We start from the raw sequence: 20658 nt of genomic DNA, 5'->3' as shown, positions 1-20658 counted from the left end.
TTTTTATATTATATACTTCATAGGTTTTTTGTATGTTGTTTTAACTGTTTGTTTTATATTTATAGTGTTATTGTATTATATTATTTATATTTACATTTTGTATTATTTTTACTTTTTTATGTTTAATATAATATTTAATATATTATCATTTTTTTTTACATTATTTTTATTGCTTTCAGTTGTCGCCGTGAAGTTCAGGAACATCACTGGTTAAAAAGACAAATTTAAAATCCAATAAAGGCATAATGTCTTCCAAAGTCACCTAGTAATTAGTGGTAAATAATCACGATCTCAGTATTGACCAATATAATCGTGATTATGATTTTTGCCATTTTGAGCAGCACTAAATTTGACCTCTCCAGTTCTTGCGGTGTCTAGCGGCTGATTCAGTGCATAGTTGTGGCGGTTATACGCCCACTTCGAAAACGTAATGAGGTAGTAAAGCGAGCCCCTGCCGGGACTTTTACAAACACGATAGATCGAAGATGCCGGATTTTTTTTAAATAAATTAAATCCTTTTATTCAGCAAGGATGTGTTAAATTGATAAAAAGTGATAGTAAAGACTGATTTGAGCTTTTACCATCGCATCCAGATGGGTAAAACAGAAATCCAAACTGATCCTGTCTGGGCACAAATGCTATGTTTCACTTTAAATATTATATTTGTTTTTATATATATTTTTCGATTAAAAGGGAATGCATGAACTGAAATGTGAGATTAAATGCCGTCTAAGTGGGTTGTATAAAAGCATCTGCGAAATGAAGGTAAATGTAAGTAAAATGTAAAAACCTACTAAGCAATTCATTTTTTTTTATAAAAATGTTTTAACGTTTGATTTTAGGGTAGCTAAAAACTAAAACCTTACAAAAAACATTTTCTTACTTGAAAGCAACATTTCTATTTTCATTTGGTTTAACTTGATGACACCAAATACCAAAACTAAAACCAAAATAAATTATTATTATCTACAGATGGAAACAAATAACAATGTCAAAAACACACAATAACATTTCTAAATTTGACCTTAATTAAAATTAAAAACACGAAAAATATGAAAAATAAAAATGAGTAAGAATATTACTAAACACTATACAGCCCTGGCTTTGCTCAAGCTGAGGATGAAGTGCGTAGTGCACGAATGACATCTTTGAGACAGAAAATAGCAGCGCTGTGTGATGAGGATTAACGGTGGTTAGGGGTGTGATCGTGTGTTACAGTCAGCTGGGTAAGTGTTAATTAGTCACCGCTGGATTAGCTGCTCCCTGAAAAACTGTTTTCAGATGCAAAGGTGAGCAACGTAAGGTGGCATTAGAAATTTAGCAATTTCAAAACAAAGAGCAATGCACTATAGAATGCGTCCTTTATGTGACAGCCTCAGTATTATCACGTGTAGTTTGCTGGGAGGATTTGTCAGGTAATTATTAAAGCTTTTATCCAGCTATTGAAAAACCAAACACTGCTGTTCAACTCTATTGGTTCCATGGTGCTCATAAAGAAACGAGTGTGATAAAGATGGACAGTGGTAGCTGAATGGAAAAACAATGATCAGGAAGACACTAAGACACTGTTGAAAGAATAGTACTGTTAATATTGACTTGCTACTAGAGCTGGGAGATTAATTACATTTTATGTTCAATTACTGTTTTGACGTGCAACAAGATCATCAAGAAGATCATCGCTGTGCCACAGTGTTGCTCTTGTTTTGTTTTGTGTTATAAATCAGAACACCTTTCTTTTACAGTGAAGCACAATAACAGCACAATAATAATTTTTAATTATATATCATATTTATATGATTTATACTTTTATTTGTGTTTATTATTTTATATTTATTTTTATATTTTTATGTTTATTTTATATTTAAATTATTTTTAATTTTATTTTGTTTATTTTTTTATATGTGCTATTATTTCATACTTTCATATTGTGTTGTTTATATTTGACCTATTTGTTTGGCTAATCTACTAAGTAATATCTTAGTTATCATTTTTATTTATATGATATATTATATGGGTTATATTTTATCTTTATTGTGTCCTATTTTGGTACTTCCTTGTTATATGTTAGTATTTATATTGTAAATTATTGTTCACGTTTTATTTGTGTTAATATTTTTATATTAATTTATACTTTTCATAATGTTTTTGCGTATGTTTGTTTTATAATGTTTGTTTTATATTTATCAGTGTTTATTATATATCTTATATTTATTGCTAAGTATTTCATTTGTATTATTTTTACTTTTTTATTGTTTAATATTCATATTATAATATATTATCATTTTTTTTTTTACATTTATTTTATATTTGTTTTCAGTTGTCGAGTGAAGTTCAGGAACATTCACTGTTAAAAAGACAAATTTTAAAAGTCCATTAAATGCATAATGTTTCCAAAGTCAACTAGTAATTACTGTTAAATAATCACGATCTCAGTATTGACCAATATTAATCGTGATTATGATTTTTGCCATATTTGAGCAGCCCTAAATTTGACCTCTCCAGTTTTCTTGCGGTGGTTCTAGCGGCTGCTTCAGTGCATGTTGTGGAGTTGTATACGCCACACTTCTCGCGCCGTAAGTGGGATGTAGATATAAAGCGCTGCCTCTGCTTGGGACTTTTACAAACACGGATTAGATCAGATAGTGCCGGATATGCGGCCTACGACATGAGAATTCCCTCTCTAGCGATGCTTGCGTATAAACTTATAGTTTCGTGTCGAGTTAGACCGCCCATTAAGTCACCTGAGAGCTTACCACCTCTGATGAGTGTTTGGTCGGTTCATGTACGAGCCTCTGTTATCAACACCAAACAAAAGGGTTTTAAGATGGGTAATTGGGCTTTTAAGCTGAGGTTTTCTTAAAAAATGTTAAGGGCTGAAATGACATCCGTTTTGACGAATTTGCCAGACCAGAATTTTCCCTGAAACACCTGAATTCTGTATCAGGAATAGTTGTTGAGTGGGAATAGAGATGTGTGTTGTGATATGTTTGTGTGGTGTAAAAGTAATTGGCTTTCTTTAACGTTGTTTTTATGATTTGGTGTGATTTCTTTTTGTGATTTAAAATCTATCCATTTAGGATTCAAATATATGGTTCTAAGCAGTTCATTACAGTGAAAAGCTTAAATGACACACATGAGTGCAATGTTCATTCTGTATTAAATATCAGATCTTTAATGCCAAGGTAAAGTAAAAATGCCACGGTGTGGAGTAATTAAAAAACAAAAAACAAACAAACCGAGTTTGTTTAAAACATGTTTTTACAAATTCACATGTATTTAAGGTGTAAGAAAATATGGTAGTGCAGTTTTGCTTGATGTCTATGTGTCTGTCCTCTTCCAGGTATCTGTGTAAAGTGTGGTAAAGGTGTGTATGGAGCTGAGTCAAGCGTGTCAGGCGATTAGAACCTGTATCATACTGAACTGCTTCACCTACTGCTCCTGCGGTGAGGATCCACACTACTAGTGATAAATGCATAATGCATAATTATATACATTTGTGATACTGCTTAGAAATATGTTGCAATAACAAATGGACCTCTGCTGATGCGCTGTTGTGTTTTGCATGTCTAAAAGCATGTTATTTTGTGTCTTTGCTATCAACAGAAGGTGCATTTTGTCTTTTGGTTCAGACTTAGACGAGAATAATTTTTCATGAACATATTTCCAAATAAAATTATGTATTTAATTCTAAAAGAAAAAAGTGTGCATAATGTGAGAGAATGTGCATCTAAGATGGGAGAACTGTGCATTTAATGGAACTTATGCATCTAAAATGAGAGAATGTGTAAAATGTAAAAGAGAGGAATTAAGACTTATGCATCTAAAAATGGAGACTTGTGCACTTACATCTGAATTAGCGTGTGTCTAAAATAGGGGAAACTTGTGCATTTAATGAGAATTTTGCATCTAAAATCGGCAGTGATTCTAATCTAATTGTAATTAATTGCACAATTCAGCAATCTTGAGATGCACAGGGATATAGGAAATATGCATCTTAAATAGGAGACTTGTGCATTTATTTAGAATTATGCATCTAAAATGAGAGAAATTCTGTTCATTTAATGAGATGGAAGATTCTTATCTAATTTAATTATAATTCTGATTAAATGAGCAATTCTCCAATTTTAGATGAACAGGAATTACAAAATTATGCATTTAAAATGGGAAAATTGTGCATTTAATAGGAGAATGATGCATCTAAAATGACAAGGAATTGTGCATTTAGTGAGATGAAAGATTCTAATCTAATTGCAGTATAATTCTAATTAAATGCACAATTCTTTCATTTAAGATGCACAATGAATTAGAATTATGCATTTAAAATGGGGAAAAAAATTGTACATTAATGAGAATTATGCATCTGAGAAATGACCAGAGTTGTGCTTTTTGTTTTATCAAAAAGCATGTAATCTGGTGTGAAAATCCAGTTGAGAACAGAGAATTATGCATTTAATGAGAATGATGCATCTAAAAATGGGAGTTTTGTTGTGGTTTGTGATATCGCTTTTTAATTAGCCCCGTATGGGTAAAGATCATGTTGTGCTGCATGTATACCCTGTATCGAGACTCCTACGGAACTGGGTGAGCCTGGAAAGCAGGGGTGTCTTGTAGAATAGCACGTGTTTATTTGTGTTTTTAGCGTGTCACATTGGTCTGATTACGTGTTTGTGTCCATGGACGGTGTGTGTGTGTGTGGTGTGTGTGTGTGTACCGCAAGGGCATTAAGCATAACCGTCACCTGACAGTAGCTGCAACCTCGGTTTCTTCTGTTTCCTCTGGTAAGGCTTGGGTTCACGACGAGAGAAGAAATCCCAGCCAAACTGCTGTTCAGTTTTCTCTCTTTCATTCTGTCTTCCCCTCACGCCAACGATACTGTTTCCTGACGCGTACTATGCACAGAGCGTTCAGTGCAGATGATTTACCATGTAATGCTAGCCGTTACGCACACATTGTACACGTATTGTGTTTGTTTGCGTAAAAAGATTGAAAGCGGACAGGACCATGAAAAACCGGATGCGGTCTCCAATGACCTAGGGAGGAACTGGAAGCCTCTTTTAAGGGGCATAATGGGTTCTTGAAGTTCACTAGGGAGGCCTTTTAGCGTGGCGTTCGAGTGTGTTTTGTGGATGTTTGCGATTATCTGTGATAGAATAAGCTGCTGTGGTTGATCTGAAGTACTTCACGGCGGCCACTGTAATGTTTTAAGAGTGGAGGATGCAAAAATGAGCTGGAACATGAGAACCATGTGTTTCTCAGAGGTTCCAGAAAAAGACCAGAAGTTTTCTTAAACGTATTTTTGTGAAATTGAGTCGAGGTGTTAGGTGGGGATGGGGATATATGACCAAGATTTAGTTCAACCCAAACATGTTTTTGCACATTACATGACCGTAGTGCTAATGACTATTTTGACTTGATTTTGTGACTTAATTTCAATTTCAAAATTACGAATTTTTAAATTAAAAAATTACAAATATTTTAAAATGTTACAATTTTAAAAAAAATAATTTAGTTAAATGTTTATTTTATTTTTAAATGCAAAATACATTTATTTAGCTAACATGATGAACCATAAGATCAGATGATTCTTAACTAATAAATAGTAAGTCTGTCAGTTTTAACTTGTTTTGCCACGGAATTAAAAAAAACAAGCAAGAAACGTAATCATCAACTTTCTATCTCACAATTTAGACATTGTTTCCCATGCAGTTCTATCGTTCATTCTGTAAGTTAAAATCCATTCTATCTATCTATCTATCTATCTATCATCTATCTTAGATATCTATCTATCTATCTATCTATCTATCTTTCTATCTATCTATCATCCCATCCATCGAACTATCTATCTATTCATTCATTCTATCTATCTATCTATCTAGCTATATATCTATCTGTCTGTCTATATCTCTTTTTCTCTCTTTCTCTCTTTTTCTCTGTTGTTTATTTGTTAGTTTATCATTATTTCTATCGCTTGTTCTATCATTAGTTCTGTCTTTCGTTATATATTTCATTTTATAACTATCATTTGTTTGATTTTTTTATTGTGTGTTTCATCTGTCTATCATTCTATCATTAATTTTATTCGTCATTCTGTAAATCTGTTGTTCATTCTGTCATCCTGTCGCTCTATCTTTCTGTCACTCCCTCATTCTATCTGTTGTTATCTATCTATCTATTGTTAGTCCCATCGTTCGTTACATTACTCTGTTGTTATCTGCTGTTCTGTCTATCCATCGCTCTCTCTATCATTAGTTCTATCGTAGTATTTCTATCTGTTGTTGTTCTACGTCCTGTCTATCTGAATATCTATCTATCTATGCAGAGGACTCCCTTCTAGCTGTATTTGTGTCTGTCTCCATGTGTTAAGTGAGCTTTGCTGTCACGTCCAGAGCTGCACTCCCGCCTCCGTCCTCATCAAAGAGGAGAGAATGCACTCATGCAGTATTCCTCCATCTCTCTCTCTCTCTCTCTCTCTCTGTGTGTGTGTGTGTGTCACTCATCTCGCATGTACCAGCACGGCATCAGTCATTGACCTGGAACAAATCACACTTCTGCTCCCTGTAAACACATACTCATAGCATCCCACAAACACTATGTGACACTATAAAAGTGATTGTGTGTGACCCCTGAGCATCCCGCAGGCCTCGACCGAGTGTGTGAGCAGCATTCATGTCCCTCCACACACACACACACACACACACACACACACACACACACACACACACACACAGAGAGAATCAATATGATGTTTCATTCACTCTTCTTTCTTCTCTTTCCCTAAGGTGAGATGTTTCTATTTGCACAGACTTCAGTCTTCAAGAAGACAATATTTCACATTGTTTTTAGCTTTCATTAAGAGAGAAAATTATTTATATTCATTTGAACTGATTCGTCTCTTTTTACTTTTCACTATTTTCATTGTCCACTGCAGTCAGTACCAGTTGTTTATCTTACCTGCTTAAAGTAGCGAGGAGGGGGCAGAAAGAGCATGTGTGTGACCAGCAGGCCTGCACATGCTCTGAACCACAGACTAAAATTCCCATGCTTTGACAGTACTTTTACACACACACACTGAATACAGTCTGAATGTGAATTCCTGAACATGTACATACACACCATTTGAGTGGACTCATCACCTCCAGCATCCCATCATGCACACTGGGGTAAACCACACCTGCAGATATTAAAAAAAACACTTATTCTCGCTGTGGTAGTGTGTGTGTGTGCTGCTATGGCCTTTGTATGTGTGTGTGTGTGTATTTTTCTCACAGCATCCAGGAAAGGAGCAGAAAAAAGACATAGTCTTTGTTCTCACCGCACAAAAGACCCCCTGCATTTGTTTTCAGATCAGACCATTAGGCTCTATAGTGAGTCCTGTTGTTGTTTCAGCCATTCGGTATTCATTCAGTCAGTCATTCATTCTATCCATCTGTTTATGCCGTTCTTTTTTTATCTGTCTGTCTTTCTGTCGCAGTCGTTCTATTTCTGTTCCTTTTTTTCTGTCTACCTTTCTTTTGTTCATTTTCTTCTGTCTACCTTTTGTCTAAAATCATAAATGTAATGAAATGTATTTTAGTTCATTGCATTTTTCTTCTATCTACTTTTCATTTTGTTCATTTCATGTTTACCTTTCTTTCATTTGTTTCTTGTCTATCTTTCGTTCTTTGGTTTCTTCTGTGAACCTTTCTATTCGTTCATTTCTTCTGTCTACCTTTTGTTCATTATTAGTTTCTTCTGTCTACCTTTCATTTTGTTTCTTGTCTACCTTTCTGTTGCGTTTCTTCTGTCTACCTTTTGTTTATTTCAACCTTTGCACTTTTTGTTCGCTGTGGTTTCTGTCTACCTTTTGTTTGTTACAATTCTTCTATCCCTGCCTTTTGACCATTAGTTTTTGCTTCTGTCTACCCTTTTGTTTGTTACGTTTCTTCTGTTCTACCTTTTGTTGCGTTCAATTCTTCTGTCTACTTTACATTTTTGTTTTGTTTTTCTTCGGTCTACCTTTCATTTGTTGGGTTTCTTCTGTCTACCATTTCATTTGATTGTTTCTTCTGTCTACTGCTTTTGTTTTTGTTTCTTTTGTCTACCTTTTGAATCTTTCTTATGTCTACCTTTGCGTTTTGCTTTCTTCCTGTCTACCTTTTGTATTGTTTATCTCATCTGTCTACCTTTCATTTTGTTGTTTATTTCATCTGGTCTACCTTTCATTTGTTTGTTTCTTCTGTGCTACCTTTTGTTGTTTCTTCTCTCTACACTTTGTTTATTTCTTTTCTGTCTACCTTTTTCGATTCTGTCTACCTTTTTTGTTTTGTTTCTTCTGTCTAACTTTGTTCACTTCTTCTATTAGTTTGTTGTTTACTAGGTCTAACTTTTGTTTCTATCATCTTGCTACATTTGTTTGTTTCATTCTGTCTACCTTTTGATCACTTACTTCTTCTACGTTTATTTGTTAATTTCTTCTGTCTACGTGTTACGTTTTGCGTTCTTCTGTCTACTCTTTCATTTTGCTACACATTCGTTTTTCTTCTGTCTGCACCTTTTATTGCGTTTCTTCTGTCAACGCTTTGTTGTTTCTTCTGTCATTTTCTGTACATACGAACTTTTGTTAGCTTTGTTGTTCATTTCTGGTCTCTCTACCTTTTGTTTGTTTCTTCTGTCTACTTACCTTTGTTAATTTCTTCTGTCTACCTTTAGTTTGAATTCTTGTTTCTACCTTTTTTTGGTTCTACTGTCGTACCTTTTTTTGTTTGTTATTTTGCTGTCTATCTACCTTTCGCTGAAAATTGGTCTTCTTGCTGTCCTACTTTATTTCAATGGGAAGGGCAAAATAAATAAGTCATTTTGTTGTCCGTCACATTCTGTCTGCCTTGCATTTTATTTTCATACTTCTGATAAACATATGTTTCTATGCACACTTCTCTACTAGACTTTTATCCGTATCGTCTGTCTGATAATATATTCGCGTTTCTTCATCACCTCATGTTTTGTTTCTTCTAAATCTATTATTTGTTCATAACTTCTGTACTACCTTTGTTCCTAATTCAGTCACTGTGCATATCTTTTGGGACTCTTGCGTGTTCCATACTATACTGCTTGCTATATGATTCTGATCATAGCGATTGGAGTGTTTATAGTAAATAATACTGTGTATTCAACTTTAGTTTGTGCATTAGTAGATGTATTCTGTAGAATCTTTAGTAATAGTTATCGAATATGCATGTATCGTTTGAAGAAGCGTGATTCTATCAGTCAACTGCTAGTCCGAAAAATAAATGTAGTCGTTCATTGCGTGTGTTGTGTCTAAATAATGAGTGTACACTCAGTCTGCTGTGTTCGCTTCTTGGATCTACTGCAAGGCTGTTACGTTTCTTCTGTCTCTGGAGCTTTATATCACGCGCACTTCTGTCAGACCTTTTGTATTTGATACCAGCTGTCATCCGTTCATTCAGGTGCGGGGGCCCAGAACAGCTCACCTTAGCGTGATGTTTCTAATGTCTACAACATGTTGTTAATATAATCTACTGTCTACACTTTAGATCATGTGACACTAGAAGACCTGGAGAATCATTCTTTAGATCTGTCTACTTTTTGATGTATCTCATTATAGATGTCTGTATGATACTATTAATAGGTTCCTATTATCATCTTCAGCGCCATCACCTGAAAAGTCCCATGTTTCCTCTTGTTTTTGTGTTAAATCATGTGATTTCAATATTCATTATTGGTTAATGCTTAGTATTCTATTGCAAATATTTCTACTGGTACATTCACTCATTATTGTCACTTTCTGTTTGTAGGTTTACCGAAAATGAGTCTTGATTTACAATCCAGGCAATTTAAGCAATATCACTTGTATGTGCTGTATTTTATGTCACAGTAATGCATGTAGCTAGTATCCTGTCAGTTAATGTACACAACCATTCAGTCCAAAATACGCTGGGTTGAATCGAATTAGAGGGCGTCTGATTAAACTTTGACAGTATAGAATTTCTGCTTTTTCTACAGGGGACATCACACTCAGTCATTTAGGTATTTGGAGAATGTATATATAACTTATATATTTTTATTTTCATGTTCATGTTCTAGTTATTCCCGTAAGCAACATGGGGCACAGTGGACAGGCCCACCTATCAATTGGCATTTTTGATCTCTCAAAGTAGATTTCAATCTGCACGTTTCAGCAATAACTAGCTCCAAAGTACCTCAGATCTCAAAATGTAACAGCAATCATCATACAGTCTCTTTGCCGTTTTACTTTGGTCAGCCATATAGGCACAAACTCCCTGAGTGAGCGCTAGTAGAAACTTTGACTCGCATTAAAGTCTCACGCAAGGCACGGCACTGTGTTGACTCGTCATGGGAAACATGCATTCAAGTGTAAAAAATTAAATCAAAGATCGCATTTAACACAGCAGACCGGGTTGGAAAATAAAAACTGGCCCACACACTCTTCTGAGAAATAGCTGAGCAGGAAGTAGATGCACAGTGAAGTGAAAAATCGAATGAAAAAAAGAATCTCGCACGTTTAAAGGACCCTTTTCACAAATTCCTTTCCGGGCTTCTCAGAAACAGCAAGTCGATTACAGTTGGAGTAAAAACTTCTATGGCTTATGAACAGAAAACATACGACACAATGGAATTTTTTTGGCATTTCCTTTAGAGCGTAATAGCAAAAGAAAAAAATCTGTGATTACGATTTTTAGTTCTCCCGAACAGACCGCAAAGATGCAGTCAGCGAGCACATGCGAGTACATGCGGTGGAGGTAAAAGCATCAATATGCCCGGGTCAGTCCTCTCACAGCAGCTAGGTTGAGACCAGTTGAGAGTCAAAAAAAAAAAAAAAAAAAAAATGAAAAAAGAACAACATAACAGAATTAGGCTACCGACGTTGGAATATGAGTGGTTTTAAATTAGAGAAGGGAAAACGTATGAAGATTTCCGTATACTTGCGACGAGGGGGGGAAGAAGGGTTGAGTTCAGAGCAAAATTATCATGTACAAACGGAGCAGTATTGAGATATATGTGCTGAAATGGTTATAAAAAAGTACTGACACCATTAAATCATGTTCTTGCCACACTTGTTATAATCGCCAATCAATCGAAACAACAACCCAATTTCGCGTAAACATCTTCAGCATATTGACATTAAAAATAATATATGGGATTTTACAGTTGATATCTGATAAAAAGAAAAAAACCAACTGTAAATGCGGTCAAATAAAGCTTTGAAGAAGTTTCATAAAATGGTAAGACCTCCATCTTCAGCCTTTAAATAAAAGTGAAAAAGTTATTCAAAAACTGACACTGGATTATAGTAGAGTTATATATTATTTATCGTCTGCTCTGATAAATATTCTCAGATACCTTCATCGCGAATTGTTGTGTATTTGTAATCCGACATAAGCTTTGGTGTGCACATCAACTGGTCAACATTTACAGCAGGCATGACACTTTATTTAAATGTATGAAAGTCCAGTTTCTGTGCCACTGAATAAAAATTAAAAAAGTGGATTTTGACTTTTGTATCTCAACAATTTAAAAAAAAGATACTAAACTCGCAGATTGTATGTCATCGTGAAGTAACTGTTTTCTCCTGTGAATGTGCTCGACTTCATTAGCACGCTGTAGGTAAATACCCAGAAGAATATTAAAGTGCAGTAACTGTCTGTGGTCTAGAAACCACTGATGTTTGTAATTAATTACAATACCTTAAGCGAATAATATAAGGAAGAAACACTAGTTTGCGTTTCAGGCAGCAATGAGGAGGCAATAATAAGGTGATATAAAAAAAACTCGGCAGTACTGAGAAAGAATTCAACTAGAAAAATTGAATTGGCAGGATATCTGTAACTAGGCATTTTGTGAGATAAAATAAAGTCAGAGTGTGGAGAAAAAGTATAAGAATTGTATTTTTTATGGCGATTGCAATACACTGGTCTTACAGGTATGAACATATGTCAGATTTTAATAAATAATACACACTATTTTAATTTATTTCCATTCACTATTGTAAATAATTGAGTGACTTGAACATTTCAGTTCGTTGATAAATTTAAGCAGCGCGTAGACTCACATAATCAGGGAGATGTTGCTGCAAAGGTGCTGCTTAAAGACAACACATTTTCCTACAAAAAGAAACATCATCTTAAAAGTTTGCTGGCAATAGAGCAGTTTAATTCCATTTACAAAATGTAGTTGACGTGGTTGCACTGTCTTTGACACACAGTCTGGCGGTAATCGGTCGCCCCCCCTTTAATTTCTTTGTTGCTCCTGCCTCTCCCCTTCGTCTCTCTGTGTGTGTTGTTGTTTTCGGGGTGGTGGGAGGGGGGCAATTGGACCAGCCGGTGACCTCCATGCCCTAAAGAACATAATAATACCCCGTTGTACTCAGACCCTCTCCTGGTCTGCTTCTCTCAGCTGGTTTGTGGTTTTTGGGGCATCTGGCTCCTCCCTGCGATATTCTTTGCTCCAGCTCTGGTGCACCCCAGTGATCTCAGCGTATTTACTTCACGTCAACAAACAGTCCTTCACTCTTAGCATGCCATGCAACAAATCTTTAATGCTTTTCAACTTTCTCGCTTGGCTGGCAAATTACTGGAGTGATATTTCAAGTGGTTCTTGAATCGTGGCAAACTGCAGGTGTGTTGCTTGGTCTTTAGATGTAACAAAATATGTAAAAGGCAGTCGTTAAGTCTCTGGGGTAAAATATTTGTAAGGCAATAGCCAAAAATACATTGTATGGGTCAAAATTATCGATGTTTCTTTTATGTCAAAAATCATATAGGAGATTAAGTAAAGATCATGGTTCCATGAATATATTTTTGTAAATTGTCTACTGTAAATATATCAAAACTTAATTTTTGTTTAGTAATATGCATTGTCTAAGAATCCATTTGGACAAACTTTAACAGGCGATTTTTCTCAATATTTAGATTTTTTTTGCACCCTCAGTATTCCAGATTTTCAAGTAGCTGTATCTCAATCTCCTAACAAACTATATCGTACATGAAAAGCATATTTATTCAGGTTTCAGATGATGTATAAATCTCATAACTTCGGAAAATTTACCCTAATGACTGGTTTTGGTGGTCCAGGGTCAGGTCATATGTTCTTCTGGTCTCTATATGGCCTCATGTTCCTCCTTTGGGATTTTTTCACACCTGTTTTATGCTCCAGCGGGTGAAAACCATAGCATCTGCATCACGTATTGAAAGTCTTTTCCTCATGGTCTGCGTGTGAGATCGCGCTTTATGCCACTCTGAATTAAGTCGAAAGTGGTTAGTTCCTCTGTCGGCCACGGCGATGGTCTGTTTGAGATGTAGGTGCATGTGGGCATAAAATTTCGGGCTGTTAAAAGAAGCAAGATGATCTGAGAAAAAAAAGGAAAAAACCTTGGAGCCTGTAAATTAAGGAGACGTAAAGGGTCAGCTGATTTACTGTTGAGAGAGAGAAAGAGGAGCGTTTGGTGGTTTTTGTATGTGTTATTAAATGCAATGCAGAAGTTCCTAGTAAGATAAATATCAGAGCATTTGAGCCAGAAACACCATGTCTGAGCAGACATGGTAAAAAGTTTGCATATTGTTTTTAGGCTGGTATAAAAAAGCGCCTATAAGCGAATGGCCGTGTGCATGTCTTCACTGAAGCTTTTAGAGCCAAATTGCGTCTTTTTGTAAATTTTTCTGGATTCTGTTTTTTTTCCCCTTTTAATATTTCTGGAAAGTTTTAAATGTTTTATCTGTCAGTTAAATGTACACATTAAATTTTAAATCACTTCAAAAAGGGCATGTCTGAGTAGTGAAAATCATGAAACTTACAATTTATTAAGATTTAAACAAAAACTAAACTTGGGGTTCTTTAGAAGACCGGCATGAATGAAAATAGCATTATTTTTTTTTTTTGTTGCAAATTCTGTTTAAAAATATTTTTGACGGCAAATTCTGTATTTTTCTTTTGTTATTTTTCTGCATTCCAGTATAAATGGTTTAATTAAATTAGTAAAAAGCCATCAAAAACTATTACTAAAAATGAAATCATAAAAACAGCGTAATTATTGGGGGGGGGTCCCTTGCAATAAAAAGGGACCTTTGAATGTTTTTTTCGCCCTCTGTGTTATGTTTTTTTAATTGTTTCTGTTTTGAAAGGGCATAAACATTAATTATCTTTTAATCAAATGAAAATTAATCATTAACGGCTTTTAGCCTTTTAACATTTTAAGCAAACAAATTGCTGCACAAAGCATAGAGTTTGGCTAGTTTTAAAGGTAAACATGGATAAAACACGTATTATTCTTTAAAAAATTTTTGTAATGTATTATTATTATGATATTATTAAGGTGATACAGTACTAATATATTTCTGTCACAATGTCCTTCACAGTTTAACCCAACATTTATTTTGGCAGGTTGTCGTGAAGACCCTCTGTGTGTTTATGATATGATGATTGTTTTTCTCAAAATTAATGGTAAAATGCTCATAAAAGTGACTCTCAGAGCAGCTCTGTAAATTAAGTTCATGTCGCCATATAATTAGATGACAGATGCTAAAACACTGAGTGTAGTAAACAAAAACCAGGGCATCTGTGCTTATTCATTTCTGCAGAACAGAAAGAGAACCGGTCATAAGATTTGAGCTTTGAAGCGTTTTTGTGTGCGTTAACACATCCGTGCGGTCAGGTGGTCTGGAGTCTGAGGCTGAACATGCTTTGTGTTGTGGGACTTGAACACAGCTGTTCACTTAACACTCATGGCAGAGATGAAACATATTTCATCCTTGTTCAGTCATTTGATGTTGCCAATTAAAACAATTGCTTGTTTGTTGTTTGCAAACACAGCATGAAGACCACATGGAGTTTCTTCTGCAACATTTCTTGCAGCATATAAGATGAAACTTACGACGCGGGTAGCATAATTTGAATTTTTTTTTCCCCCCCTAACTCAGGACGGAGGCTACGAGGAAAGGCTTTCTATAATGTTAATGGAAAGTTTACTGTGAGGAAGACTTCCTGGTGAGTATCAGAGTTAAATTCAAACTTATGATGCATTTACACGATGCCAGAGTTTCTGAGTAGTAAAAAATAAGTAAAATATTTAACGCTCTTTTCACTGTCACCGACGGCAAGGCTGCATTTATTTGATTCAGAAAAAATGCAGTAAAATAGTGAAATATTATTACAATTTGAAACAGCATATTTTTTATTGTGAACATAATTGTAAACTGTAATTTATTTTCTTGTGATGCGCAGCTGTATTTTCAGCATCATTACTCCAGTCCTTCAGTGTCACATGATCTTCAGAAATCATTCTAATATGATGGATTTGCTGCTCAAGAAACATTTCTGATTATTATCAATGTTGAAACAGTCCGTGAGGCTGCTTGCATATTTTTGTGGAAACCGAGATACATTTTATTTTTCAGGGATTCTTTGAAACGTTCAAAAAGAACTGCATTTTAATTTATTATTTACTCTCACTTAATGCACCCCTTTGTTGAATAAAATTATTATTTTCTATAAATAAATCGTACTGAGTCCCAAATCTTTGAACAGTAGTATTTAGAAGAGCTTGATATGAAAACTCACTGTAAAATGTTGTTTGTTTATGTGCTTTTGTTCTTAAAATCTTGCAAGCACATGACAGAGATAATTTATTGTAGTGATTAAACATTTTTTTCCTGTAATGGACAACAAAGCCACATTTTATATTTGCCCTAATTTTCTGCCACATAAGTGTTGCTATAGAAACTATTAATTTTTTTTTGAGCCTGAGTATATGAGCGGCTTAGGATCTCATAATTACAGTAATTCCAACACAGTGTGAAGCATTAGTGTCATAAAACCGTTTTCTAAAACACTTCTAATGAAAGCTATCAGGATGTGCCTCTGTATGGAAGGCTGAGAGAGTTGTCACAGTGTCATGGGTTGATCTGCTATTATAGACTCGTTCTGTAGATACTGTCCTCACTTGACGTTTGAAGTCCTGCTGTGAGTTAGAGTTACATCCAGCTGTAGGATCTCAACAAAGTAGCGATGTAATGCTTCATTTAATTTAACGTTTCCTTAAGAGGGAGGTGGAGACCTGGGTTGTATCGATTAGGTGGGGCTCATTAGTTGATCGAGGGGTTTGCACTGAATTCGCGTTGGGAGAACAAGATTCTCTAGTCTCGTCCCACCCTAACCCCCCTCCTGTCCCCCTGCAGTGTGGATCACACCACACAAAACCCACACACACGTACACCACACACGACAACACCAACTTCCTGTGTGAATCTGACATTCTGTCAAATATATTGTCATTTTAATATTATTCCACTAGACTTTCAGAGTACACGCTCGATAGTAGAGACAAAAGAAATATTCGGCCAGGTCCGAGACAAATTAACTGGATATTATTGTTTGCTTTTATTTATTTATTTTATTTTATTGTATTTTATTTTATTTTATTTGTATTTCATATTTCATATATATACTGTACAGTTTGTGGCATTTCGAAGTTGTATTATTTTATATTGTAGTTTTATTTTAGTGTTATCATTATTAAAATTTTTTGTTTAATATCATTCATTTTAAATTATATAGTAATTTTTAAATATTTTTATTCACTAAATATTATTTTTTAGATTATTTTTAATTTTTCCTGAATTTAATAACACACACACACACACACATATATTCTGTTATGTATTTGCTTATAATAAATGGTATTTTTATTTACTATTATTTGAATTATAATTTTTTTTACTTTTTGCAACACATTTCTGTAATTTCAGAAACAATATCAATTAATTTATATTTACTTTTAAATATTAGCTTGATTACCATATTACGCTTTATACAGATATATCTAATATACTATAGATAACTATATATATACAGAGTAGATATATATATATATATATAATTTTATTATTAAATTAATAATACATATTTATTATAATATTATTACAATAGTTATTACAACAAAAAATAGTATTTGTTTTGAGATTGTTTTTATATCATTTTTCGATAATATATCCATAACATTTAAATATAAATTTAATTTTAGTCTAATATGCCAACGATGGCATAGCACTAAATCAATGCAGCTGTATCATCACGCTGAAAAAACAACCGGACATATTATGTCAGCCCCTTATTCAGAACCCAAGAGTCAGCACTTACTTATAGACCTTGACTGACTGAGGCCGGACCTCTAACGACACGCCTGCCGGGGGAATCCGGCAGATGGTCGCTACGGGACGTGGGGTATTCACCGGTGAAAAATGGTATTGATCGGTCCCTCCGCAACCCCACCTCTGGCACGCTCGCTCCACAATGACAAACAACGCTCCACACAACAAACACCTTAGCAAAAAACAAAAAACCAAACGCGCACGCGTGATTTGGCGAAGAGAGAAAAGTGTTTTTTTAAAAATTGCTGAACGAGTTTTCAGAGACCGTGATGCACAGTTCGGATGGACACGGCGTGCCCCGCTCGCACGGAAAGTTACCGTCGTTAAAATATCGCGCTTTGGTCCTACAATAGATCGCGAATGATCCTTGTATAATACTTCCTTTGCCTCTCATTTTGCATAGAGTGCATGTTTTAGAACATCCTTACTCTGATGGCTGTGCTCCAAACCACGTTTCACCTTGGTAAGCAGGTCAAAACCCTTTTCAGGACAGATGGTTTGCCCCAGGGCCGTTTCTGTGCTTAAGATCCCTTCAGGCACCATATCCACTATCAAAGAGCCCTCTGAAGTCCTTTATTCGGACTAAATATAAAGTGTTTTAAATCTGCTAGGCAAATCTCCTCTCAGACTGGAGGAGAAGAATGAGAATATGTTCAAGTGTGAGGATCTTCTCAGGAATCATGCTGATAATCATGGTAGGATATAAAAAAATATTACATTTGAATGTTGTAAAAAAGAAAAAGTGTTATAAGAAAGTAAGATGCACCATAACTACTGTCTACCAAGCACTAAAAGACCCTGAGGAGACTCTGCTTAACGAAGGCAATCAGATCAAACACCTCAGAGCGCGCGGCGCCCGCTTGAAGACTTCATTCAATGGGTTGATGCTGCTTGCAATTACTGGTGCTATTTTATGGAATTGCATACATTGGGTATGGGGGCATTTATGGGTGGTAGACAGGAAGCATGAAGCAGTGTGATATCATGTGTAGATTATACTGTATTGACAACTTATTTTATCTCAAGTATATAATGAATTTGATCAGTTAGTTTATTTATTACAGAAGAGGATTGGGGCAAAGCAATAATACATAAAATAAAACCATCTTGAGCGTAAAGTCATTGTAATGCTCTAAAATTCACGCAAATAAAATGTTTACAATAACACTAGAAACTCAGTAAGAAAATTAGCGAGAATAAAAATTAGGTGTTTGGGTATGTAGCGTTTGCCTTTGGGTAGATTGACACATACAACACATGAAAGCAGTGTGGACATCTTGTAATTTATACAAATCAAATATTATATAATACATTTTATATTGTATTATATTCTGTAGTTCTTATATATTGTATGCATTTTATTTATTTATTTTCGCCTAAAGAACCGTTTTTTGGCAGAAAAGTGTATCTGTGATTCGCTCATTAAATTGCATTTGGAAGAAATCAATACTTGCTTATTCATCAAAGACGCATTAAAGTGAACCAAAATGCCAAAATGTTTCTCAGCGGGCAAAATCATCATATTAGAATTGATTTCTGAAGATCTGTGACACTGAAGACTGGAGTAATGGGATGCTGAAAATACACGCTGCATCATCACAGAAATAAATTACACTTTAGCAATATATTCACATATAAAACGGATATTTGAAAATTGTATAAAATTAAATGTTTGTTAAAAAACACGTGGGGAGCTTTGACAAATAAATGCAGCGCTTGTGTGAAAGGCATTAGTTAAAATTAAGAATTACTACAATAAAACTAAATATCGAGCCGACACTAACTTTGAACACAGTAGATTACACAAGTTTGTAAAGATACAGCTAGCTCATGAATCTGATGCTGTGGTGGGTTTCTCCGTATTTTTCGCGGTTCCAGCAGACGCAGAGAAAAATGCTTTGTGTGGCGATGTCACCAAAAAAAAAAAAAAGTAATTTTATTAGGAAATTTTATTAGGAAAAAAAAATGAAAGAAAAAAAAAAAAAAATAAAAAAAAAAAAAAAAAAAAAAAAAAAATATGAAAAAAAAAAAAAAAAAAAAAAAAGAAAAAAAAAAGAAACATGTAAACAAAAAAAAATAAAAAAAAAAATAAAAAAAAAAAAAAAAAAGAAAAAAAAAAAATAAAAAAAAAAAAAAAAGAGGAAAAGAGAAAACAAAGAAAGAGGAAACCATTCATCAGGAGATGGTAAGGAGACACAACATATTGAGGCTTTATGGCTTGAAACTACTGGGGACTCTCATTTTTCAAGGAGGAAAGGAATCGCTTGTGAATCCGAGGAAGTACGCTTGTGTTTACCATTTTAATCATTTTTATAAATAAAGATTATGCAAAGCATCAAGAACTGCAGTCATCTACTGACAAATCTGTGTCTATTTATTATTAATAATGATAATGATTGTGCCTCATTAGCGTGTGTGTGTGTGTGTGTGTGTGTGTGTGTGTTGTAGATCCTGCAGGCTCTGGGTAAGTCGTATCATCCAGGCTGTTTCCGCTGTGTGGTTTGTAAGGAGGGTCTGGATGGTGTTCCTTTCACCGTGGATGTGGAGAACAACATCTACTGCGGTGAAAGACGACGGCACACGTGAGGTGAGCATCCTCGCGATTCGCACCATTTTGTTACATATAGCTTGTTGGGGAGACAGCATGCATAACCTGTTTAGTGCTGGTTTGGATGTGGACCAGCATAACCAAGTTGTGTTATGTTTTATTTATATAGGGTTTTTGCTCCTAAATGTGCGCGCCAGGTAACCAGCCCATCCTCCCAGCGCAGACGTGATGGAGCTGTAAATGCATTAAGACTGAGTTAGGATTGGGGTACTGCTGAGGAACAATGTCCGTCCTAAGACAGAGGTTAAACGAGAGCTGTGTTTATGTTTGTAGGGTTCAGAGGAGACCATACGGGTGGTAGTCAGCCATAGGACAAAGATTATCATGGTGGCATGCTATCACTGGCAGTTAAGTCAGTGTGGCATTTATTGGCTCACTAGACCTATGCTGAAAGGTTGCAGGTTATCAGATACCCTGTCCCGTTGTGAAGCCACTTAACCAGTTTTAAGTCCACATAACAATGTCCTAGATGATGGTTCACTCGCGTCTGGTACATGGCACCTAACTAGGGGTCATGTTTGCGCTGCAGGATAATGCACTGGAGTTATGTAAGATGTTTTTTTTGTGTGTGTGTGTTAGGCCATGGCTCAGGCATGAATGTGCATTAATATTGTGAATCATTGACTGATGACATTCCAGAGTGGGTCATTCAACTAAACTTTGAGACTTAAACACATGTACTAAATTATATTTCCCAAAGAGAAAACCTCTAATTAAAGAGGGAATCTCTAGTACTCTCAATTCTCAAAAGTGATTTTAGGCCCACGTATTATTATAATTTTTTTTTATTATACTTTATTTTTATATATTTTTTTATATTTAAGTAATTTTCTGAATAATCCTCAAAAATGTGAAAAACAATATATTATAATTAAGTAGCAATACGTAATG

At 34.9% G+C, this 20658-nt stretch overlaps 1 pseudogene; it reads left to right on the top strand.

Moving 5' to 3' along the window:
• Positions 1 to 20658, top strand: part of LOC122134009 — a 31950-nt pseudogene that overhangs the window by 8061 nt on the left and 3231 nt on the right.

The sequence above is a fragment of the Cyprinus carpio genome, unplaced genomic scaffold, assembly GCF_018340385.1.
Source record: "Cyprinus carpio isolate SPL01 unplaced genomic scaffold, ASM1834038v1 S000006731, whole genome shotgun sequence".
Lineage (NCBI taxonomy): Eukaryota > Metazoa > Chordata > Actinopteri > Cypriniformes > Cyprinidae > Cyprinus > Cyprinus carpio.
Note: the sequence above shows the minus strand (reverse complement) of the source record. Positions and strands in the feature narration are given on the sequence as shown.